Source organism: Meles meles, chromosome 2 (assembly GCF_922984935.1).
Source record: "Meles meles chromosome 2, mMelMel3.1 paternal haplotype, whole genome shotgun sequence".
In the NCBI taxonomy this organism is placed as follows: domain Eukaryota; kingdom Metazoa; phylum Chordata; class Mammalia; order Carnivora; family Mustelidae; genus Meles; species Meles meles.
The window spans coordinates 18,995,929-19,022,443 of NC_060067.1; the positions used below are offsets into that span (position 1 = coordinate 18,995,929).

Genomic DNA, 26,515 nt, shown 5'->3' on the forward strand with positions numbered 1-26,515 from the left:
CATAGAATGCCCATTCTCTGTTTTCAGTAATAAAATCCTCTCACATGCAACCAGTTCTGCAAAGCTTTCCCAAGGCCTTTTATTCAGAATTAATTACTTCCTCTTCTCATGCTTCACTATAGTACTTAGCATATCGTAATGTAGCTAGTTATACATGTTTCTGTATCGCCAGCTAGACTTCTGATTTTCTTTAGGTGAGGAAGGTATTATCACTCAAGAACACAGCAGAGTCTTATACACTCCAGATACTAATATAATACATACTAAATGACTTTAAAAAGAAATTAAAATTAATGTGTTTTAATCTTCATTCTTCTTCAAGATTTATGACATTCCTTAGCCTTGGAAATATGTTACCTCATGAAGTAGTAGTTATTCTGCACTAAGCATATGCAACCAAGGATGGTATTTTTAATATCAGTCTCCCCTTCTTTTGAGTATTTAAGCTTTATTTCAGAAAATACATATTTACTGAAAACTGAGATTGAGAATTTATTATGAAGCTTATGTTTCATAATTAAGTGAGGCAATAATTAAATTTCTATTGACTTTTTTAGAAATTCAAGAAAAAATTTCAAACATAATTCTCAACACAGTCATGTAATTCTAAAAAATAAGAATATGAATTACATTTACTCATATTTACTTAATATAAAACAAAATCCAGAATTTTTCAAATCATTAAAATTTTGAAAAACAGGAAGATTAATAATTCTATAATATTCAAGCTTTCTGGAACACTTATTGGAATTTTTTTCAAGACACCAAATCTAGGGACACCTGGGTGCCTCAATCAGTTAAACAACTGTTTTCGGCTCAGGTTATGATCTCAGGATCCTGGGATCAAGCTCTGTGTCCAGCTCCCCACTCAGCTTGGAGTCTGATTCTCCCTCTCCCTCTGCCTCTCCCCCTGCTCATGCTCTCTCTCTCTCTCTCTCTCTCAAATAAATAAATAAATAAAATCTTTAAACACAAACATACACACATACACTGTAACTGTTTTTTTTAATTGCACATACTTTTTAAAGTTTTTAAAAATGTACTTATCCTTGCCTCCTGACAAATTATATTAAACACACACACAAACTTTTTCTTCTCAATGATCCAAGAGCATCACAGAATTGCAGCATCCTATTTTTTTTTTAAAGCAAGAAGGTCCTTTATGGATAATCTAGTGCTGCCTTCACTAATTGGGCAAATGAGAATACTACAATCCAGAGAGATTATATGATGTTCCCTGGGTCTCACAGCAAGTTAATGGCAAGACCAGGCCTACAGTAAAGGTAACCTGATCCAGAGATCTTCCTAATAAGAACCACAATTGTAAAATGTATATAATTCAAAGGCTCTAGATACATACAGAAACTATGTATGCGCTGGCATATACTAATCCAGCCTGCTATATTTACTAAAATTTTGATAAATGACTTTTAGTGGTTATGTGATCTCCACCCTTAATATATAATGTCAAAAATCATAGTTAGTTTTTAGTATTTCTATTCTTGTATAATTTCATACTACTAATCTGCTGGGTCTTCAATGCCAGATGACAAATTTGTTATTACTTATTATAAACTATATTATCATGAGGCTCATTTCTTTCTTTTTATTTTTTTAAGGATTTTATTTATTTATTTGACAGAGAGAGAGAGAGAGACCACACACAGGCAGAGAGGCAGGCAGAGAGAAAGGGGGAAGCAGGCTCCCTGCCGAGCAGAGAGCCCAACATGGAGCTCGAACCTAGGACCCCGAGATCATGACCTGAGCCGAAGGCAGAGGCCCAACCCACTAAGCAACCCAGGCACTCTGAGGGTCATTTCTATGTAAAAAGCACATACGCTTTAGTTAGAATAAAACAGCTGAATATTGTATCCAGTGCAGAAACAGTTAAGCTTTAGTTTTTTGGGGGTTAGTTGCTTTAGGGTAATTTACTAAAGAAAACAAGACCCACTCCTAAAGAAAAATGAAAAATATCATGGAAGGAAAAACCTTAAAAGCAGCATTTTCCACTTAGATGATATAATTTTCCCTACGTAAATTCAGACCAGCAAAAACATGTCCTGACATAGACTAGTATCAAAAAAATTAATAACTTAGTACTTGAAGAAGACAGATTTCTGCAAAACATCAATTTAAGTAATAACGGTAGCACTTAAAATAGAAATAAGATAGAAACAGGAACAAATTCCAATACGACAAATGAAAACACAGGAATAATTTTAAAATCGTGTGTATGCACTTAACCAGGTGACCCAGCAATCCAACTCTTAGGTATTTACCTCAGAGAAACGAAAATTTCTGTACACACATACAACTTATGAATGTTTATAGTAACATTATTTTCATCAAAAACTAGAAACAATCCAAATGTGGATAAATGAACTGTGAGACATCCATACAGCAGAATACTGCCCAGCCATAAAGAAGAAACAAATTATTGATACACTCAAAAAACAAGGATGAATCTCAAAGACATATGAAAAGTGAAAGAAGTCAGTCTTAAAAGACTACTCACTGTATGACTCATTTACATGACATTCCAAAAAAGCTAAAAATATGGACTGAAGTATTATGGAATAAAGAAGAGATTAGCAGTTGCTAGGAGTTACGGGCAGAAGCAAGGAACGACTACAAAGGGAGAGCACAAGAAAATTTTTAGGTTATAAAACTATTTTGTACCCGACTTACAGTGATGAAAACACAATTCTGTACAAGTCTTAACTCTCAGAGAATTGCACACAGAATACAAAACAAACAAAATCCTATAAGCATAGATAGGTAGAAAATTATACAGACAGATAAATAATAGACGTGGTTGCATATGTATATACATTCATTAAAATTCCTCAAATATTTGCAATGGCTAATATTAAATACATGTGCTCAGTAAAGTTTTAAATGCATATGTCCAATTTAAAAAGTCACAAATCATTCTCCAGAAAGAAAAAAAAGGAAATAGCCAATAATGAGATGTTTTTTTAGCTTTTAGCCATGGCACCAAATCCCAATCTATAAATATTTATAGCGTAGAGCTGATTTCTCTCTTTCAATACAGCATCCCTGATTCGGGCAGAAATGAGCAATCTTTTTTGAACCACCATAATATGTTTTTCATCACCATGTATTAAAGGCAGCAGTGAACAGATTTAAATGAAAATCTGGTAAAGTACAGTACAAGGATCAGGACACAAGATTCTATCCAGGCCACTCCTAATTCAGGGTTTATTCATAAAAAATAAGAAACAACAGAACATAAACATGAACATCACAACCTTCTCAGAGATCTGACTGGGCTAGTACTTTTCACGTATCGACGCTATTCAAGGTTAACTACAGAAGCAAAAAGCTGCAGATTCATCCATGCCGCTCATTCTCACCTCGTCTTTTTGTTTTATCTTGAAAGTACCAAATTAAAGAACATGTGCAGGTATTTTCAAGATGAAAAAACTGAAGAGCTCTGTTTCCAAAGTGATGGTGGTCACTGCCTTGTTCGCCACAGCAGGAAAAGGAACGATCTTTGAAAAAGGCAGAGACTACCAAAGAAGGACAGGCGATGAAGAATGAACTTGTTTTTTTCTGATCACCAGTCTCTCGTATCACACAATATATGTATAATCACTTTAAATGCTCAAAGTTTGAAAATTTTGTTTGCATTGCTTTTTCTTTAGTTTAAGGAATTCAACACTGTCCTGAAATATAAATGTTTTAGGTTTAGGTTGATGGGTGAAGTAAGTGATAACATGTTACTTTATACAGAAATTGAAATTTATAATAATAATCAAAGATAAATAATTTTTAATTCATAATTGTTTTTCTGCCTTACGTAGGTTTTAATTTCCTAAATGGAAAGCTTTTATCAGACATTTAAAATACAACATTTAAAAATGATTAAAGGAAGAAGATCAGGACACAAGTAAACTGACAGCTCATAAAAGTAGAAGCCGAAAGTAAATTTTAACAAAACATATCAAAAACCTTTAAAAAAAAGTCATAAACTAGTACTTAGTAATTCTACTACTGAAAATCTATTCAAGGGAATAATCACTTATATACAAAAAATGTATAAAAATATGTATCTCAGTAGAATTTATGATAGACAAAATGTAGTAAGATGACAGTAAAAAGGCAGTTAATACGTTCTTATCCTCATATACGTGTATATCTATTTGTTTATTTAAAAGATAACTATGAATATACACTAAAATGCTGACCATGGTTTCCTCTGGGTGTGGGACTATGGGTAATATTAATATTCTCTCTTTGCAAAACTTTCTAAATTTTCTATAATGAGTATCCATCAATTTTACAATATAAAATCTAATTAACATTTTTAAATTATTAAAATTTGAATATTTTCAAGATATAAAAATTTTAACAAAAACGTTTAGTGAATAAAGCTATGTTTACCAAAAATACGAATCCAAAGATATTAAGGTACCTGTTATAACTCATTTAGCCTTTGAAAAATTCTATTAAAAAAGGTTTGGAGCCCCTGAGTGGTTCAGTCAATTACGTGTGTGCCTTTGGCTCAGGTCATGATCCAAGAGTCCTAGGATCAGGTTCCACATCTGCCCCTCACCCCGCTCATGTTCACACTCTCTCTCTCACTCTCGCTCTCCAATGAATAAATAAAATTTTTTTTAAAAAAGTTTTTGTTTTCATTTTTGGTGAAAAAATACTACCTGTTTTTTTGTATATACTCCATTTTGTGTTTACCGCTTCATGGCCCCTTCTAGAGTTTAAGTATTGGCTGACAACCTTTGCTTTGCTCAACGGACTGGCAGCTATCATTTGAATGCCAGACTTATCTTTATGCAAATTTCCAAAGGTCACCATTTATGCATGTAAATTCTGAAGGGCACTAACTCTACAGCTGACAGATTCTGACAGCCACTATATCTCCAAGAATGGAATAAGCAGGGATGACTGTCTGAATAATTAATGTGCTTTTACTCTGCCCATGGCCACTTTTTACATCCTACAGTTTCTGACTGGTTTTGCAATTAATTAGAAAATTTAATTTCATAGCAAACCAAAACTTTCTTTTTAATGTCTATAAACAAATGGAAAAATGAGACAATTAATGACCCTCGGTTAGCGGTGTTACACGAGTGGAGATCACTCTTATCTAGAGATAAAAATTAGTATCTAACTATGAATGTTATTCCTGTAAAAAAAAACCATTAATTATTACTATTGTTTAAAAAACACACAAAGAAAGAACACTGCTCTGTAAAGCTTAGTAAATTGTGCCGCCAGCCACTGCGTAGTCACTTCCAACCTGAGTCTCATCCCACTGAGACTTGAACCCTCACTACCGAAATGCAGTCACTAAGACCTGTCAATTTACCTTCTAAATAGTCTCAAGGGTATTACTACCACTCAGTCCCCAGGACTGCTACCTTAAACCAAGTCTTCATCACCTGACCTAAGCTATTGCAAATATTTCCCGGAAAGTTCTCATGCCTGTAACTGCGGGTACCCACATTGTCTCTCCACCTTTCTAATACCCAAACCGTTCTAATACCGAGGTCTGTTGTCCAATATAAAGACACTTAAAAATAGAAACTAAAAGGATGTTATAAAGAGAAAATACTTAGACTCTATTTACTAATGAGAAGAGACAATGAACAAAATTGTGTGTACTATGATAATATTTCTGGAGAAAAATAAAGCAGGAGGGGAATGCAGAGGGGTACTCCCAGGCAATTTCAATTTTAAATAGGATGTTGAGGGAAGGCTGCCATGAGAAGAGGATATTTAAAGCCTATTTAAGAGGATATTTAAAGGAACTAAGCATGGGGAGAATGGTGATTGGGTGAGGAACCAATACGCCAAAGATCCCAAGAACAGTGACCTAGCGTGTTCAGCAAATGGCAATGAAGTCAAATGGCTGGAATGCAGAGGACACTGAAAATGGAACAGAGTTCTGAGTACTCTGCATAAAATGATGCAGCAAGGAAAAGTGAAGGCTGTTGTAATTCCTTAGGCAAAAGGGGATTGTGACATGGACCCAGGTAACAGACAAGAAGGTGTTCGTAAGTGGTCAGATGGTATGTGCTGATGGATGTGCAATGTGTACAAAAGAAAATTCAAGATTCACTCCAAGGATTTATGTCCAAGGAATTGGAAGAATGGAGCTATTAAGCAAAAGTTTTCTGAGAGTGATGCTTTTTTTTTTTTTTAAGATTTTATTCATTTATTTGACAGACAGATCACACGTAGGCAGAGAGGCAGGCAGAGAGAGAGGAGGAATCAGGCTCCCCACTGAGCAGAGAGTGTGATGCGGGGCTTGATCCCAGGACCCTGGGATCATGACCTGAGCTGAAGGCAGAGGCTTTAACCCACGGAGCCACCCAGGCGCCCCTGAAAGTGATGCTTCTGAAAGTCATCTTATTACATATTATTTAATTTATTTTTAATTATTTTGAAAACTTTGATTTGACCTTTTGTGGTTAAATCCTTTCAAAGAGGTGCACCTGGGTGGCTCAGTCAATTAAGCATCCAACTCTTGATTACAACTCTTGATTACAACTTGAGTCATGATCTCAGGGTGGTGAGATCGAGCGCCACATTGGGCACCACGCTCAGCATGGAGTCTGCTTGAGATTCTCTCCTTTCCCCCTCGGCCCCTCCCCCAGCTTGTACATTCTCTTTCTCTCTCTGTGTCAAATAAATAAATAAATAATTTTTTACTGGATGGATAAAATATTTTTTATTGGATGGATATTTTAATGGATAAAAATCCATTCAGAGGTCATTTACTATGGAAACTATATTTTCTCCAGTACATCCTTCCTTTGAGGTTCAAAAAATTACGGTTTATTTTATAAGCACTTAGTGTTTACAAGTGCTTAGATATACCTAGCTCTATTTTAAATGATAGACAGTATATACTGTTATTAACCCCATATTAAAAAAATAAGGAAATTGAAGTCCAGAGAGGATAAGCAACACCTCCAAGGTCATACGTAGTGTCTGTCTCTAAAATTTATTTCTTTGCTTTGCTTTCTCTCAGGACTGGTTTTTTATTTCATTACTAAAATAGAATGAAGCCAGAGATTCTTCCAGCTGTAATGGTAGGAAGTGGAAACTACAGAAGGGCACAGAGAAATTTCAGGGTGACAGATATATTCTCTATCTTGACTTCAGTGGTCCTTACATAGCCTTATGTGTTTGTCAAGACAGAATTGTACATTTAAAAGAGTGATTTTACTATATATGAATTATTCATAAATAATCTTGATTTAATGGGGCACTTGGGTGGCTCAGTTGGTTGAACGACTGCCTTCAGCTCAGGTCATGATCCCGGAGCCCCGAGATCAAGTCCCACATCAGGCTCCCAGCTCCATGGGGAGTCTGCTTCTCCCTCTCACCTTCTCCCCTCTCATGTTCTCTCTCTCTCTCAAATAAATAAATCTTTTTAAAAATCTTGATTTAAGAAAATCTAGCAAATATAAATTGTCATAAAGTGATCATAAATTGATGTGGAAATACAAAAACTTTGAAGTGAATCTTTCAGGGGTACCTGGTGGCTCAGTAGGTTAAGCATCTGCCTTCAGCTCAGGTCATTAACCCAGTGTCCTGGGATTCAGCCCTACATTAGGCTCCCTGCTGAGAATGGAGTCTGCTTCTCCCTTTCCCACTCCCCCTGCTTGTGCTCTTTCTCTGTCAAATAAATAAATAAGATCTTAAAGAAAAATAAAGGGAATCTTTCATGCAACATAGTTTGTTTGAATACATTTTGGATAAAAGCAATATTTTTAATATCATCTTCCAATAGTATTTACTGAGAAAGTAATACATTTTTATTATTGCCATATAATTTTTCATGTGTGATTTCAGTCATTTTGCACACCGCAGAAAGTTCTGGGCTTTCTCCATTGATTTTATTCCTCCTCTCCAAGAAATCTCAAATAAGGTTTCTAAACATCTATCAGTGAAAATCAGTAAATGACTAGATTGAACAAGATTTTAAACGCTGCTGAAAAACCTGGCTGTTTGTGTTCCAGGGGTTATTAAATCTTGTATTCACGTTGTTGTGTCTACCATTAACTTACAGTCGAGACAAAATTTGTTCTTAGGACAAGTTTAATCACTAGTAAGAGACCAATCCCTGTTTTATGGTGTTCTTGATTATTTTAGTATTTAGCTATCCATAAAAAATCTAAATAGATTATTAAAGTTTATTTTAAATAATTAATTTTTTAAAAATCCCATAATACAAGTAGAGAAAATATCTGCTCTGCCATTTTTTGTTATTTTTTATTTATTTTCTTTTTTTGAGAGAGGAAGAGTGCAAGCAGGTGGGGGAGAAGCGGAGGAAGAGGGAGAGAATCTTAAACTGACTGTGCTGAGCACAGAGCCCGACGTAGGACTCAATCTCATGACTCTGAGAACATGACCTGAGCCAAAATCAACAATCAGGTGATTAAGCAACTGAGCCACCCAGGAGCCCCACCACTTTTTGTTATTATTGTTGTTATTTATTTGGGCCTGTAGTAATCAAATACTCTTCAATTTGTAATCTTTATTTCACACTTCTAAAATCAATTGTCTAGATATGAGTAGTCTAGTTAAAAACTGACATTAATTCAGTTAATTCACTTGCCCAAACTCATGTAATATCAGTACACTAAAATACTCTTAAAAATAGTCACTCCCATAAAAATGCTGTGAGATATGACCTGACTTCCCTTACGGTGGCTATAATTGAAGTAACAATAACTTTTGGCAAGGATAGGGTGAAATCTGAACACATGGCTGGTGAAAATGTGAAATGGTGCAGCCCCTTTGGAAAGTAGTTGGTTAGTTCCTCAAAAAGTAAAACATTTAGTTGCCATATATTCTACCACCAGTATATATCCAAGAGAAATGAATATATATGCTTATTTAAAAACTTGTATACAAATGTTCATAGCAGCCATTATTCATAATAGACAAAAAGTATTAAAAAAAAAACCAACGTCCATCAATTAATAAATGGATAAACAAAACATGGTATGTCCATCTAACAGAATATTATTCAGACACAGAAAGAAATGATGTTCTGATTCACAGAACAAGGGTAAAACTTGACAACATTATGAAGAGGGTAGGTACAAAAGGCCACATATTGTATGATTCCATTTTTTATGATAAATCCATAGAAGCTGAAAGTATATTAGCTGTAGGCAGAGAATAGGGTAAAGAGGTCAAAGTGAGTAACTGCGCATGGGTACAATCTAGATTAAAATATTCCAGATTAGACAGTATCAACAGTTACACAACCTGGTGAATATGCTAAAAAATACTTAATTGTATAATTTTTAAAAGAGTGAATTAATGGTATATAAATTATATCACAATTAAAAAACAATGAAACAAACACTGTTAATCATTTAACACTGTAAAACCGCCCATGAATCCTCTAGAAACTTCATAGTTGGGTGCCTGTGGCAGTTGTGATGTTACTTATAAGGTCTTAGTTCTTTCTTATAGTTTGCAATGAAAAGGAGTATCAAGGAAAGGTTCTGAAATGTTCTCACAACCCTATAAATACCCTGAAGCACTCTGAGATGTCTTGGCTGGAAAATTAAGCTCTAGTCCGGCAAACATGATACTTACATTGGCGGCTCCAAACCTACTTTTCCAGACTCATCTCCTAACACTGTCTCACTGCATGAGTAATCCTTTAGCAACATTAGAAATATCAGTCTTTCGATGGCCATTCCTTGTTCCTTTGTGTACTCTTTCATAAGCTCTTCTGTTGGCTTGGAATGCATGACCTCACCTTCTCTACCTCAACAACCCCTCAGTGAATTCAAAACTTCTGTGAAGATTTCAAGGGCCTCCAACTAAAGTGACTTGCTCCCACTTTTGTTTCCTTAATAGTTTGCCAGTGACTCTTATAAAATGTATATAGTAACTTCTATAGAGTTTCAGATCTTTCCTACCAGCATTTAACTTCTCCAGAGCAAGCATATGTAAGACTTGCACAGCTGAATTTTTTGAAAAAGATTACTGAATCAGCCTTTTGTTAAATTTGTTAATTTAACTAATTTATATCACTATGTACCAAAAACCCATTTCATATTCAACATTGTAAAAGAATATCTGCAAAGTTTATATGTTAATGTATAGATATGTTAGTAAGTACAAATAAAGTAGATTCAACCATATCTGCCATGAGAAAAAGGAAATAATGCTTGACCATGTGAATGAATGTGCTGAAGAAAGCAGTGGCAAAGAAATTAAGGCAAAAATATCTAAAAGAAGAAATATCAACTGGAAATTTTGGTGCCTACAAAGGTGAGTGCAATATTTTATAGTCTTTTTATATTCTTAAATCACTCGGTACTATTCGAGTAAAAGGTACAGAATCTTTGAAAATAGACTTTTAATAATTTATAATATATACCACAATATAAACAACTCAAAATAAGTGAACATGATTTAATGTGGATAAGTATTTCTGCTTTTAAGCTGTATATTTATAATAATTTGTATTCTAGATAGTACTAGATAGTATGATAATTTTTATTCTAGATAATACAAAGTCACTTTACAGAAATTATGGTAACTTCAAGAAGAAAGGAAATTCCAATTTTACTATTGGTTGATTAATATAAAGGTCTACTTGCCTTCAAATGATTTGCTGAAAAAGATGCAAATAATTTATGTTATTAATATATGTAATATAAATTATTTTTCATAACACATTTATTGTTCATCTAGCTAGAGAATACCTCCTTAAGTGGAATTTTGTATATTTTTGGAAAATAAAATTGATAATTCTTGGGGACAAATAAACAAATCTAAATATCTAAATTTATTTGTCCCAAGAAATGTCAAATTTGTTTTCCCCAAAATATACAAAATTCCATTTAAGTAACTCATTAAACAATTTTCAATATGATCCTCATAAAAACATACATTAACTTCAATGAAAACATATTAAATACACTTTGAAATACCAACAATTATGATTGGCAAAAATTATCTAAAAGTTACCTTAATTTGCTCTTCAGTTGCTAAAAGTCCATGTTCTTTTCCTCCGATTTACTGAACATTTAAACATTTCTGTAAAAAAAAAAAAAAATACATCAGATGATGAGAAAAAGTAATACTCTATAGTTATACTTTTAGGACTATTTGTGTATACTTACGTATGTTTTATTATTGGTCAAGTGCCTTTTTTCTCACAATACTTGAGGTATAGCAGCAGAATCATGGTATAAAAAATGAAATTCTATTTACTTCTGAAACATTTTCTTCAATTATCTAATTTACTGTATTATTTACTGAAAATAATTAATGAATTTGGTAGATGTGGGAATTTAAATAATTTCCTAATTTAAAAAAGATGCAAGGGACACCTGGGTGGTTCATCCAGTTAAGCAACTGACTCTTGGTTTCAGTTCAGGTCATGATCTCAGGTCCTGGGATCAAGCCCCAGGGCAGGCTCCATCTCAGTGGAGACTGCTTGAGACTGTCTCCCTCTCCCTCATATAAATAAATCTTAAAAAAAAAAAAAAAAAAGAAAGAAAAGAAAAGGTAAGTGTCTATTGCAAGAAACCAGAGAATTTCTTAGAACTCATAGAACTTATTTTTTTTTAAGATTTTATTTATTTATTTGAGGGAGAGACAGTGAGAGAGAACATGAGAGAGGAGAAGGTGAGAAGGAGAAAGACTCCTGGTGGAACTGGGAGCCCGATGAGGGACCCCATCCAGTACTCTGGGATCATGACCCAAGCCAAAAGCAGTCACTTGACCAACTGGGCCACCCAGGCACCCTCATAGAACTTATTTTTAAAACTTACATCTTCCTTTATTTATTTTTTAAAGTATTTATTTATTTATTTTGGAGACAGAGTGAGGGAAAAAGAGAGCACACACATGAGCAGGGGAAGGGGCAGAGGGTGAGGGAGAGTATCCTCAAGCAGACTCTTTGCTGAGGGTGAGACCGGCCTCCTGACTCTGGGCTCAATCCCAGGACCCTGAGATCATGTCCTGAGCCAAAACCAAGAATCCAACACTCAATGGACTGTGCCACCCAGGCACCCCCACAAAAGATACTTCTAGTAAGATCCTGGGATGTCTTTAATCTACTTGTACCATCAGAACTGCTGGGAGGAAAAAAAAAAATTGAGGAACACCTTAATATATATCTTGCCACTAATTATATATACAAATACATGCTTTGTGAACTCATGTGCATAGAGACCATGATTACAATAATTTAAACAAATTCAGATAATAGGAAAAAAATAATAGGAAGGAATAAACAAAAAAGAGTTTACTTAAGGTATATTTATAGGGATGATATTAGTCTTCATTTCCTTTAAATTACCATATATTTTCTATTTTTTTCTTATTAAATTAATATCTACATGACAGACATTTTACCAAGAAGGAAAACAAAACAAAACCAAAAAAAAAAAAAGAGTAATGTCCTTCAAAGAATTTTCTTTGGGATTTCAATGTCTTCTGTTGGTTCTGCACTTGTCATATCAAGTTTTGAACTTTGTAATGTGTCCATTTAAGTGCTTTTTATGAGCACCAGCTTCATTAGTTAATTACTATGCTACTTAGCATTTATTAAATTAGTAGTAGTAGTAAGCTCTTAGCAAAAGGTTAAGTAATCGTATATGTGCCAAAACAATGACTAAATCCAGTGTCTATTCTATAATCTTGTCTCCAAATGGATAAGGAATTAGATATATACAGAACTTCATTAACATAAAATTAAAATTAAATTTGCCTTTAATAGAATCCCTATTGATTACCATCAGATATATATGAAAACAAACTAGTATAAAAATATTCACTAATAAAAGCATTGTATTTTGTGGTGCCTGGGTGGCTCAGTGGGTTAAAGCCTCTGCCTTCGGCTCAGGTCCTGATCCCATGGTCCTGGGATTGAGCCCCACATCGGGCTGCTCAGCGAGGAGCCTGTTTCCCCCCCCACTCTCTCTCTCTCTGCCTGCCTCTCTGCCTACTTGTGATCTCTGTCTGTCAAATAAATGAATAAAATCTTTTTTAAAAAAGGCACTATGTTTTGTTTGAGGATTTTAAACTATATTTTTCCCAGTAAGTACCCACCCATATTTGCCCAGTTAGTGAGGTTTTGTACAATAAGAGCAATCCATTCTATATTTGAATGATATGCTTGACAACTTGAACAGGCAACTGAGAGCAATTTTTTAGGCAATTTCTTGGCTGTACACATAAGGTATTGTTTCCTGGTTTTTGAAGAATAAGCCCATTCGATCTTATGAATATTTTACATGTCTGAAAATCATAGGTAATGATAGCACACACTCCCCTAGAATTATCTTCACCTGGTACATTTTGTTTCTCCCAATTAGGAAATAAATTCTGAAATCCAAGCATGATATAGTCCACAAAGTTCTCCCTAACAGCACCAAACTGACTCCACCACAGACAGAACCAATCCTAGATTCCCTGATGCTCGCATATCCCGTTTATATTCTTCTATTTGGCTGAACCCGTACGCTCTAACGTGAACTGCTTCAGAACAGGGACTGTGACTACTTCCATTGGTATTACCACTCCCTAAAGAACCAAGCACTTAACATGGCCTCAAAAATGTTGACTGGGTAAACAAAACATTTTCTTTCTAGTTTAAAAAAAAAAATTGTAAGAAATTATTGGAAACTGTATTGGCATCACATAAATTGAGACGAGGAACAAAAATGCACCATTATATGTCTTTGAGTTTGTTTGCATAACCATCTTTCTGGGTCCATTTTTCTCTTTGTTCAGAAGATCACAGAATCCCCAATTTACAATCTGGCTATTCAGTGTCTCAGTGATTTATCCAATTACTGCCCCTCCAGGCACTTTAGAGCTAGAAGACAACTCAGCAGAACAAGTTTACGCAGGGTCACAGCTTCCTAAGGGGAAGGAGACCAGGTCAGAGATAAATCACAGGAAAGGAAGGGGGGATGAACACATGGATAAAGAGAACTGAAAACCAAAGAGAAGGGAAGAAAAGGTCATCATATCAAGTGATGCTCTTCTATCAGCATAAAGTGGTAGCCTGAATTTCCAGTCCAATTAGTAAACTTGCTCTAAAAGGGATTCTTAAAAGGAGCTAGTAGAATAGTTACTTGAACAATTTGACCACTTCAAAGGAAGCGCTAAGAAAGGACAGAAAATTTACGGTGTTTGTATCTTCATATTTTTAGCACCATTCGAAAGTGACACAGAAAGAAATTTACTAGGAGTTATTGCAATTCCCTCTACGCTTTACAAATCAGATGGAAATACCTGATACTACATTGCTTTAATTACAAATTAAAAGCTAAATTAATCCACCCTTTAGAAAAAACCTTGTAAACAAGCAGATATGTAAGACAGCAAAAATGGACAATAAAATTATAAGATTTCATTGACCAACATAAAAAGGAATACATAATAAAGATAAATGTTCAAAACAAATTTTCCAGTCACAAGATAGCAAGTTTAAAATAGTAGAGCAACATCCATTCATTCATCAAATATTTACTCTGTGCCCAGGCATAGTTCTAGGTGCTATGGATTCGGAAGTGAACTAAACAGACAAAAATCACATTCACAGGGAGTTCATCTTTTACCTTCTGGTTGAGGGGTGAGAACAGAATGAAAGCAAAAGAAACTGACTATTATTCAGACACTTTTTGTATTGTTTTAAAATTTTAAATACTTCATATTTTTGAACATTTCATATTCCTATTTAACCTTAATTTTTTTTAAGGTTTTAAGGACTTTATATTCTCACTTTACCTTTATAAAATTCCCCTGAGATTAGCATGAACATTACCTTGTTTATCTTACAAATAAATATCCTGGGACATTGAGTGGCAAAGTCAGAATGTGAATACAAGTAATCCAAATTCAGTCTATACCCTCCAGCTTCTGAAAAAGCATTATATTGGCGATCACTGTCTATATTTGAAAAGAGGATGTTTATTATGAAAAACATTATGCTTCTATAAGTGAATTCTTTTGGAAATAATCATCTCAGAATTTCATAACTCTGATTACTATTTAAAGGTACCTTGGTGTTCTAATTTTTAAATGAGATTCCAGGAAATTAAAGTAAAAATTAATCTGGAATTACAATGAAAATATATTTCATTGTCTTCGTCTGTGAGGCATTGGTTATGTTACATCTCCTACTAAACTTTCCAGTAAAGGTTCAAGAAGCAATGAAGAATTCATGTGTACAAACATACTTTAAAATGATCATTCTGAGGGCACTTGGGTAGCTCAGTCAGTTCAGTGTCTCCTTTCAGCTCAGGTCGTGATACCAGGAGTCTCACACAGGGCCCCTTGCTCACCCAGGAGCCTGCTGCTCCCCCTACTTGTGTGTTGTCTCTGACAAATACATAAAAACCTTTAAAAAAATAAATAAGAGGTGCCTGGGTGGCTCAGTTGTTAAGTGTCTGCCTTCAGCTCAGGTCATGATCCCAGAGTCTTGGAATCAAGCCCCACATTAGGCTCCCTGCTCAGCCGGAAGCCTGCTTCTCCCTCTCCCACTCCATCTGCTTGTGTTCCCTCTCTCACTGTGTCCATCTCTGTCAAATAAATAAATAAAAATCCTCCAGAAAAAATAAAACAAAATAAAGATCATTTTAGTGTCAGTTAAAAGAAGTTTCTCAACCTAAGATGACTGTTATGTATTCTTAAAAGATAAGTGAAAACTGAGATTTTTAAAAACTACAGTGAATTAGTGAACTATTTCGAAGGTAATACAATTTTTTGGTCTATGAGAGTCCTTAAATCATTTTTAGAACTAAACAGTTAAATACTAGGTGCCACAATTTTATTACTGTAAAAAGAAGTATATCGCCGCCTTCCATCTATCATTTCCAATTACTTGGAAGTTAAATAAGAAAATATGAGTCAAAACACAATAGGTAGACACAATAACAGCATTTAGGACATTCCACCTCCACATCTTCAACTAGGTCTTCCAATGCTGTCTCCGGAGTTATGCTGTTCACATCCTTTTTCCAACCACCCCCTCTCAGTTTCTCAATCCACCAGTTATCTTCAAATACCTTTTGCTTTTACTCCCTATCAATAACCATCATCATGTACCACCAACATTACTTTCTTAGTAGACTGTTCAAATTTGTTTTTCATTTTACAGGTGAGAAAGGTGCAACTAATAAAGATTATCAGTTATCAGGCGAAGGCACTAAGAGAAGATCCCAAGGCATTTTACACTTAGTCTGGCTTCCTGGCACTTCCGGTTGTCACCACTGGCCCCACACTTGGTTCACTGCAAGCTGTAGCAACAGCCCCTTCTTATTGGTGTAGCACCATTTTATCCCACGCCTGTCTACCTAGCAAACAGCTGCCAGAGTAACCTGAGACTTCTTTTTCCCCATGATGATTTCTGCCCATTAATCCACAAAACAGCATGCTGTTTTTTTACAGGGTCTGGCTTTTCATGATCCTCTATAGGATGAATACATTATTTCCTATCACGAAGACTTGTTGACACTACTCCACCAGACAGAATTTCCACATCAGCCAGTCTAGGTTATTGACTGGCTCCTGAGACAGATTATTCCAGATAGAGTGGCTTGTTAGTGCATCAAGAACTGTACTGTGCCGTTCTCTACAATTAAACATTGAATATTATTCTAATGTTATGCTAAGGTCTTATTCTCCAGTGAAATTAGCCTCAACACTTTAGGTACAAACAGGTCTATAAACTTCTGGTGCATTTTAAATGAAGAGTACAAAGTTTAGTCCTCAAGCTGCCACATTTCCCCATGTGATCATTTTCAGCCCCCAAGAATGTAAGCCATTGTATAAAGGAGGGTATCTCAGGTGCAATTTTATATCAATGTAAAACTGGACAAAATTGACAATAACAACTGTTTCAGGACTATGGAAACTGACTAGTCATCCAATAAATTAAGTGTTTATGCCAAAAAATTATTTCTGCCTGGAAATTCTACTATCTCTCCCCACAACCTCCAGCTAGACTCTTAGGTCATAATATAAACCTTAATGAATTTAAAAGAAGCAAAATCATAAAAGTAGATTATATGACCAAAACAAAATGAAATTTATATTTTAAATCCCCACGCATTTGGAAATTAAAAAAAAAAAAACAAAACCTTTATAAATATCACATATATCAAAGATATCAGAAGATAAATTATTCAACTGAGGAAAACTAAAGCAGAGCATATCATGGTTTATGCAGCTAAAGCAGTGCTTAAAAGTAAATTTATAGCCTTAAACACATAAGAAGAAAAGTAAGAAAAGAGCAAACTAAGCAAAAAGAAGGGAAGAATGAAAGGAATAAAATGTGTGACCAGAAAATCAATTGTAAAATGAAGAAAACATTCCCACTACTTATTCTGTTATTAAAAATCCCTTATCTTTTCTATCCCTTAGTATTTTTATCTTTAACATGATTATTAGAATAAACGAGTCATAACCCTCCTTCACTGAAAAATATAATTGGTGTTCTTTGGACTAGCCTACAGATCTATAAATGATATTTTAAAAATATATACTACAGGGCGCCTGGGTGGCTCAGTGCGTTAAGCCGCTGCCTTCGGCTCAGGTCATGATCTCAGGATCCTGGGATCGAGTCCCGCATCGGGCTCTCTGCTCAGCGGAGAGCCTGCTTCCCTTCCTCTCTCTCTGCCTGCCTCTTTTGTGATTTCTCTCTGTCAAATAAATAAAAATCTTAAAAAAAATATATATATATATATACTACATAGACAACTCATAGTTTATTAATGGGGGAAAAGACTGTAGATAACCCAAACACAACATAATCTTGAAAACTTAATCAATATATTATACACAACATTTTCACTTATGAAAGACTGAACCTCTTACATTTTGTTTTGAAGAAGTCATAATTAACGGAAGATAGGAAAAAAATTATTATGGTGAGAGTCTGCCGGCTTGCATACAGAGGAGAGCAGAAAACAGCATAGAATATATTGGACAGGACAGGATAAAGTAGGGTAAGACAGGAAAGGAAAGCAAAGGGAAGGGAAAAAGAAGAACCCTTAATTAGCGTCTACTTATATCATCCACTGAGTAATATCAAGTATTAGAGCAATATATACAAAGACCTTGCCTTCATAGAGAAGAGTTTCTATTCACTAAAATCAAAATAAAAGATTAGGCCTTTTACTTATTTCCTTTCATTTGTAATTCAATTACACAGAGATTGTTTCTTCCTCACAGAAAGGAAAATGTCCTAATGAATCAGTTCATCAGAAGTCGATGGCATACATAACCCTAAAACTCTCATCCCAGCAGATATGTGCTAAGGTTGTGTACTGGAATGGTATTTCTTCCGTGGATTTGTTTCTGCTATATTCCTTCAAGGTATAAACATCCTAAAAGGCAAAGACATTATTCTCTCCCAGGTATCCAAAACTAACACAAAACTTTCATATCCACAAACACCGCTTTTTCTGAGTTTAGCCCAGGACTGAATCAACCAACACTTTAGCTTATTCTTGGGTAAGGACTATGCAGCCTGCTGCTCTAACCTTAAGGACTCTTGGGTTTTCAGGAAGGTTTATTTCCTCAGCAATGTACCTTTTTTCTTTCTCTGCTTGAGAAACAGCTTTCTAGTTACCAATATAAAAAGCAATCATTCAATTTAATCTGTTCATTTACCCCCTCAAAAGTGCCTATAATTACATATATTTGCATCCTAATTATAGTTTCCAAATTTTACAATATAGAAGTTACCAAACTATTTATAATAAAATACCTATATTCTATACTTTTAAATAATCATTTATTGTTAGAACGCACTGAAAACCACCCCATTACTTATATCTTTTTCTGTTTCATTTCATTTTCAAAATTTAACAAGGAACTTTAAAAATGCCTAGAAACAAAAAAGTTCTGATATATGAAAAGATCTTTTCCTTTTAACATTATCCTCTCCTTAATTTTCAGAATTTTTAGTTCACAAAAACATACTTTAACTTTATGTCCATTCTAGTCAACAGTGTAATCTCAAACTATTATACATAGTGAAAATAGCCTAAGAATAAGTTATTGTGCCAATGCATACTACCAAGTATTTTCTAAAGACTCATGACTGGATATTTATGTTTATGCAATTTCTGTCAGTTCTAGAAAAATGATTTTTATCTCCCATGTCTATGAGACCAAATTGTCAGCTGATATCAATTCATGGAAAATCCAGTATGCCGGAATCCTAAGTTTTACTAAGGATGAGAACCTGGTGTCTAATGAAGTATTCTCAAAGTTTAAAAGAGTTTGGATTGCCCAGCCAGATGCTGAATCTCAGATAAGCTTCTTCCAAAAATCCTCGTTCTTCTGGTCATTAAAAAAAAAAAAAAAAAAAAAAAAATCAATAAATGCATTCTAACCAAAGTTTAAAAAGCTTCTGACAAATTGCCTCTGCCAAAGTCCTCTGGGCTTTCCAACTGTGCAGGGTACAGGGTGTGGGATCAAAAAGCAGAAAGAAGGAAGTAAAGAAAGGATTCTGAGCAAGTGAAAAAAAAAAAATTAGGTAGAGAACTAGAAGTGATCAGCTGACATATCAAATATCAGATTTCTACTACATCGCTACTCTGCTTTCTCCTTTTTTCTGTCCCATTCTTACATTGCCTATAGTTCATTACATGAAGTTTTATTTCCCCACTTTGTGTAAGATTTCAAGCAGAAAATCTTCAATACTGACATCTTTTAAATGGTATGCTTTACATTACACAGTAATAACTACCTTACCTGAGACTCCACCATCTGGAAATCAGAGCAATTTAACATACAGTCCTAAATCAGAAAATATATTTAAAAGAAAAAAAAAAATCTCACACTATGATAAAACCCAATGAACTTAACTGACAGAGAGACCTTCTTCATTCAAGACTTGTTCTTTATGTACTCCAGTATTCTAACAATGAGAAATCAGAAGCAGAGGCAGCATACAGACAAATACCCACCACAATTACCAAAAGCTCTGAGGAAAACTGAAAAGTACATCAAAGGAACTATGGAAAGAGTTTTTACCAAACTATCAAACATCTGGAGTTTTGCCACTTTTAACTGGGTGGATATTTCCCTCAATTTTTCAGAAATGTTTCTGCACCCAAAGAACCCCCCACCCAAACAAGACTCGCTATTACTCACGTACAATTCAAAATAAACATAAATTAATAAGGTCAAATTTATGGGTATTATACAGACAATTAAAAGTTAACAGCGTTAAAGTATAAGGATATTTGATTAAGTATAAGGATATGTGTCTGTCTGCATGTATTTTACCCACCCCATTTAAGGACATTACTTTTAAGTATATTTATTTTATTTGTATATATTATATGTATAAAAACATGAGAATATAAATACATATTTTAAGTTATTTAGAGATCACATACCCATGAGGGGGAAAATCCATATTACTCCTTCCAAACAGTGTCCACTAGAATTTTTTTAATTAGTTGTTTCTTTGGTGGGGGTGGGGGGTGGCGGAGGATACTTCTTCATTGGCCTTTTAAAAATAATAACTACTGGGGAGCCTGGGTGGCTCAGTCAGTTGAGCATCCAATTTTTGTTTTTGGCTCAAGTTATGATCTCGGGGTCATGGGATCCGGCCCCAGTCAGGCTTCAAAGACCAAAGAGGTTTAAAAACTTGGCTGAAATAATCTTTCAGGCCCCAAAATTGATTTTTTTCTTCTGATGTTTGGTAAAATCCTTACTAATAGGCAACAGCTTTTTTTTTTTAAGATTTTATTTATTTAACAGAGAGAGACATGGTGAAAGAGGGAACACAAGCAGGGGGAGTGGGAGAAGGAGAACCAGGCTTCTGAATCCGGCTGAGCAGGGAGCCAGACATGGAGTTTGATCCCACAACCCTGGGTTCATGACCTGAGCTGAACACAGACGCTTAAAGACTGAGCCACGCAGGAACCCCAGGCAACAGCTTCTAAATTCTATACTTCAACTTTAACATTTATTTGATAAAATGTATGAAAATTTGAAATACATTTATATGTATTAAGATCCCAAGTTAAAAAAAAAAAAAAAACTATAGCTATTTTCATTCAATAATCAATCCAGCAAAGAAAGCCACAGTAAACCTGGAACTGGGCTAGCTAACAGCCACCAAACTGAATTAAACATTATTACTGCTCCCAGAACACTCACAGCCAATTGTAGAAATTCTTAATAATGTACAGCACTCTTGGTTTGAAAACATTTAATTACCAACATTAGGGATAAGAATAATAATAGGAACAATAACACAACAGCAATAAGCTTAAGAGGTCAACTAACGTAACCAAAAGCACAATTTAGATTACAATCTGGACAAACTGTGTTAACAGCACAATGAAGTGCAAAGGCAAATATACTAAAAATATTACCTAAATATTAAATAGCAAATAAAAATAAAATCTTTCTCTACTTCACTGCAGGCAAAGAAAGTCAAATGCCACTTGATCCAATTAAGCCAATTTAGGATACACAACTACTTAAAAGCCTGAGCCATACTAAGTGATGAAGGCAAAATGGATTGAGTCCAAATCTGCTTTATTTGTTTAGATGCTATTTATTATGGCTATATTTTATTATAGGGTAGTAAAAAAAAAATTACAAGGCAACATCCTGTTATTTTCCACTGGGAAAAATGATACAGATGCACTATTAAAACTCAGCTCAGACAGCAACATGTCAGGCTGCACAAAGCTTGAGCCTTTACAATGTGTCAATACACATTGGTGTTTATGTGGCTGATGGTAAAAACTAGCCTAATTATTGCCAGTTAAATGTTCCATAAAATTGTGACTTCATACAAATCTAGAAACTCTGACTCTATACATATTGGAAGGGAAAGTGTTGTTAAAAAAAAAAAAAACACAACAACTAAGCCCTGTTCTTTCTTTGTGAAGAATAAAATGTCTTCTTTCTCCCCCTAAAACCACTACTCTATTTCCAGGGTAGCTAGCATATCACGAAATCATATCACCAAATTGTAAACTGTGAGCCCTATTTCAAATCAGTTATCTAATAAGTAGCCTAATTTGTTGAGAACATGAATGAGCTTCACAAAAGAATTAAGAACAAAGGAGAGAGGGAGAGGGGGAGAGAAGACATGGGGGACAGGGAGGAGACACATGGAGAGAGGGAGACAGAGAGGGAGTAACCAAGATACAGTCTCTTAACTATTAAGAACAAACTGTTGATTACCAGCGGGGAGCGTGAAATGGATGGATAAAACAGGTGATGGGGATTAAGGAGTGCACTTGTCCTGATAAGCACCTGGTGCTGTATGGAAGTGTTGAATCCCTCTGTTGTATACCTGAAACTAAAATAACACTGTACGCTAACTATACTGGAATTTAAAAGAAAATTTCAAAAAGAAAGAAAATTACATTATCATCAATTTCAAAAAGATTAGCTGCTTTTCTTTTTGAAAATTTTATTTATTTGTTTGAGAGAGAGGAAGAGTGAGAGAAGAGCCAGAGAGAGAGAGAGAGAATGAGGACAAGCTGGGCGGGGGCGCAGGCAGGGAGTGAGAGAAGCAGGGAGCCCAACAAGGACAATGTAGGGCTCAATCCCAAGATGCTGGGATCACGACCTGAGGTGAAAGCAGACGCTTAAGCGGCTGAACCACCCAGGTGCCTCAAGATAATTGCTTTTCTAATAAGCTCTATAAATACTACCTTTCCTCCTTTCATCATTATTCTCATCAATCTACATTCACTGTGTAGTGAAAATGTTGCATTATACAGAATTCTAACTATACAAAATAGAAAATACTCATTTTTTCTCTGTTACTTGAGAGCAAGACAGAAGATAAGGAAAATTAGTTTTTTGGTTAGTATTTGCCACTTCAAAGGACACCAACTGGCGTTCCACAGTTCTATCCATTTTAGGCAAGAAAATACCATGCTGCATAACTTGAGTGCTCGGAACTACTTTCAGTTTTGAAGCACAAGCAGCTTTAGATTAACTGCCATAAAGCATCTTCTCAAAACTTCTGTTGATCCAAAAGCTGAGAGTTCCTGACATAAAAGGCACCCCTGCCAAGTACTCCTGGACCACGTGAAAATGTGAGCACAGACGACACCAAGGAGGGTACACTTTCCTTGTCTCCAATACGTGGATATGATTCTTTTTGAGGTATTTTAGCTCAAATGATCTTGAACCATCAAATAGCCTGTGTTTGTGGAGTCTCCTCTATGCCTATCCATTTCCCAAAGTATTAGTCCCTTCCACAGCTCTGCAGAGCTAAAGCAAATTAGGTTTTACAGCTAAAAAAAAGTCAGTTATATTTGTGAGTGGTAGATGGCATTAAAGATTTCTCAGGGCGCCTGGGTGGTTCAATGGTTTAAAGCCTCTGCCTTCGGCTCAGGTCATGATCCCAGTGTCCTTGGGATCGAGCCCCACTTTGGGCTCTCTGCTCAGCGAGGAGTCTATTTCCTCCTCTCTCTCTCTGCCTGTCTCTCTGCCTACTTGATCTCTCTCTGTCAAATAAATAAATAAAATCTTTAAAAAAAAAAAAAAGATTTCTTTTGGCATGGTGATCTCCAAAGTCCAGTGGTCAAGTAAACTCAGTAATAGAATCTGTGTTTTTTGTTTTTTGTTTTGCTTCATTTCATCTTCGTTTCTGTTCAGAACAGCCAACTTTGGTTCGGAAGATGCCTGGGCAGTACCATCTGCATGACAGTCATAATGTCATAATCATGTTTTATGGCTTGAACATAATGATATTAGCCAATAATACCCATCTCATCTTTCATTCCCTTTACCAGATAAGCATTGGGGGGGGGGGGGGGTTGGGGGAGAACCATTTAGAGATTTCCTAGTGCTTAATGTTCCCTCTAGAAATTCAACCTAAAGCTAAAAGTAAGATTTTTTCATAATCGCTCTAACAGTTTTAAAAACATGGGAGCAGGATTATTCTTTATTTCATCTGTTATAATATCATGAACAACACTGCTATTCAAATCTTGATGATGGCATTAAGATATGGTTACTGTTGAAGAGAAAAGACTATTGCAAGTCCCATTACACTAACTTGACGGTTTATTACGGAATTTTGGTGATCGCTCCAACGCCATGTCCTCACCTGTAAATCTAACCCGTTTGTAGACAAGGTCACCCGCATTTAGAACATCCCTCTCCAGTTCTCTATCTGTGTTACTGGCTTCATGCGTTCATTCATTCACCCCACAACATTGATTTGAAATCTCCTCTGCTCTAGACACTGCAATATTCTGTGTGTTATAAAAAACTACAACAGGAGAATCCTGCTTCCTAAGAAACGTAATACCCTGTGGAAACGGAGCTGCATAAATAAATCGTCAAAAAACATGAGGTATACACTATTTAAAAAAAGAACTGATAGCTGTGGAGATGCACAACAGGTTTTTATGCAAAACAAACAACATTAATCTTGCCTTGTACATTCATTATTTCACATTCATGCATGAACCACCACATGATAATCCCATGGAAGACAGGAAATACGATTACGGAGTGGTTTGACCGGTAGCCAAATTAATTTTATCACTGATTATCCACGTAATACATAAAATGTATGTGTAATAACAATAACTAACGCATAAAGCCTGGCTATGCTGACAACACACTCGACCTCGGACTCTGCAGCTTGAACCTGGAGTGTTTGTGCCTCAATTTGCTCACGTATAAAATAGAGACTGTGAGCTATTTGAAGGTGTTATTAAGATTAAAAGAAGTCATCCATGTGAAAACCTAGAACTGTCTTTAGCACACCATAGGCACAATTTTTTTTAACCTATCAAGGCCAAAAAAGTTACAAGTGACATTTTACATGCATGTACTTTAAAAATATTTATGTATAAATTATATGACATGAGTACCATTCCACAGGTGATGAATCTGCTGCACAAAAAATGTAAAACATTCTCAACACAAGAGAGCTATTACATGGCAGAGTCGTAAGAAAAAAATGTATCTACAATGTTCACAAAGGACAGAATAAATGACACACATATTGGGCATCATAACTGACAGGCTCACGATTCTAGCCATTTTAAGAGATAAGTGAGTATCACTGCCAGAAAAATACTGGCAAACAGCAAAATTTTTTCAAATATTAAAAAAACTCTAAATAGCTAAATATTATTAGCTTTTGATTCAATTGATTTTTTTTTAAAAATTGAGGTCCGGGGCGCCTGGGTGGCTCAGTGGTTTAAGCTGCTGCCTTCAGCTCAGGTCATGGTCTCGGGGTCCTGGGATCGAGTCCCGCATCGGGCTCTCTGCTTGGCAGGGACCCTGCTTCCTCCTCTCTCTCTCTCTCTGCCTGCCTCTCTCCCTGCCTCTCTCCCTACTTGTGATCTCTATCTGTCAAATAAATAAATAAAATCTTTAAAAAAAAAAAAAATTGAGGTCCTTGTCTCAGGAATCCTGACAAAACGAAGTGTAGGTATCAGTGCATTTTTTTAGTAATAAACCAAAAATAATATGTAACCACTTCTGATGGTATTTTGTACTACACCCATCATAAAATTGTTTCAAGGAAGTTTAATCCTTACATTTTTTTGGAGTAAATATACAATTTAGATGTAAAGTTTAGATATTTAAAATTTAGTTGTAAAAATTCATGGCATTTTAGATGAAAGTATTTACTTGTTTTGTTTCTTACCAAGTTTATAATAATCATTTAATTAACTTTGTTAGTTATGTTAATGCTAGTAACTTTTCCTATAGCCTTAAGAAGCATAATTACAATAATTTTTAACAATACAACTTCAAGGGGCGCCTGGGTGGTCATTCAGTTAACATATGTCTTCAGCTCAGGTCATGATCCCAGGGTCCTGGGATCTAGTCCCTGCTCAGCGGGGAGCCTGCTTCTCCCTTTCCTTCTGCCTGCTCCTCCCCCTGCTTATGCTCTCTCTCTCTTCTGTCAAATAAATAAAAATAAAATTTCAAAAACACAGTTCTTGTTTCCACAATTGAAACAGAAAATTCCCCTCCTAGGAGTAGGAAGCCAGTACAACTCTAAGCGTACTACTAGATTTATATGATGATTATTATCACAGTAATCTCATCTAAAACTAATGTTAGGTAGGACGAATGCTACTAACACCAACAAACTCTTACACAGAAAAGCTACTACCCTAGTAATACAGGCACTCAAAATAAAGTTCTAAATAAGATCCATCAAATTCCTCAAGCTAAAGAGTTCTATCAATAATCCAGAATTTAAATTCAGGGGGAAAGATGGTTAAGGGCTCGTCACAAGGTATTGGTGTCAAATATTATGCTCTGAATTGAAATATACAAGGATATAAGGATGAGGTTTTCATCAATAAATGGCTATACAAAGCTTTGGGAAATAGTAACGGTATACACTGAGATATCTTATAACAGAGGTATCTAGGAAATAATCATTTTTGTACATAGATTTATCTCATATACTGACATAACTATAAATATTTTCAAATAGCCACTTGTATCATAAAAGAAAATACAACATTCCTCAGAGAGTGTTTCTACTTCAGCTCAC

At 35.2% G+C, this 26,515-nt stretch overlaps 1 protein-coding gene across 17 annotated transcripts in view; it reads right to left on the reverse strand.

The window, feature by feature from the left end:
• The window catches only part of ADGRL3 (adhesion G protein-coupled receptor L3), an 811,968-nt gene that overhangs the window by 627,115 nt on the left and 158,338 nt on the right, over positions 1–26,515 (reverse strand). For all 17 annotated transcript variants that reach the window (XM_045993750.1, XM_045993732.1, XM_045993758.1 and 14 more), the window contains exon 2: positions 10,993–11,061. The gene's annotated coding sequence lies outside the window, so the exon portion shown is untranslated. The remainder of the gene's footprint in view (positions 1–10,992; positions 11,062–26,515) is intronic.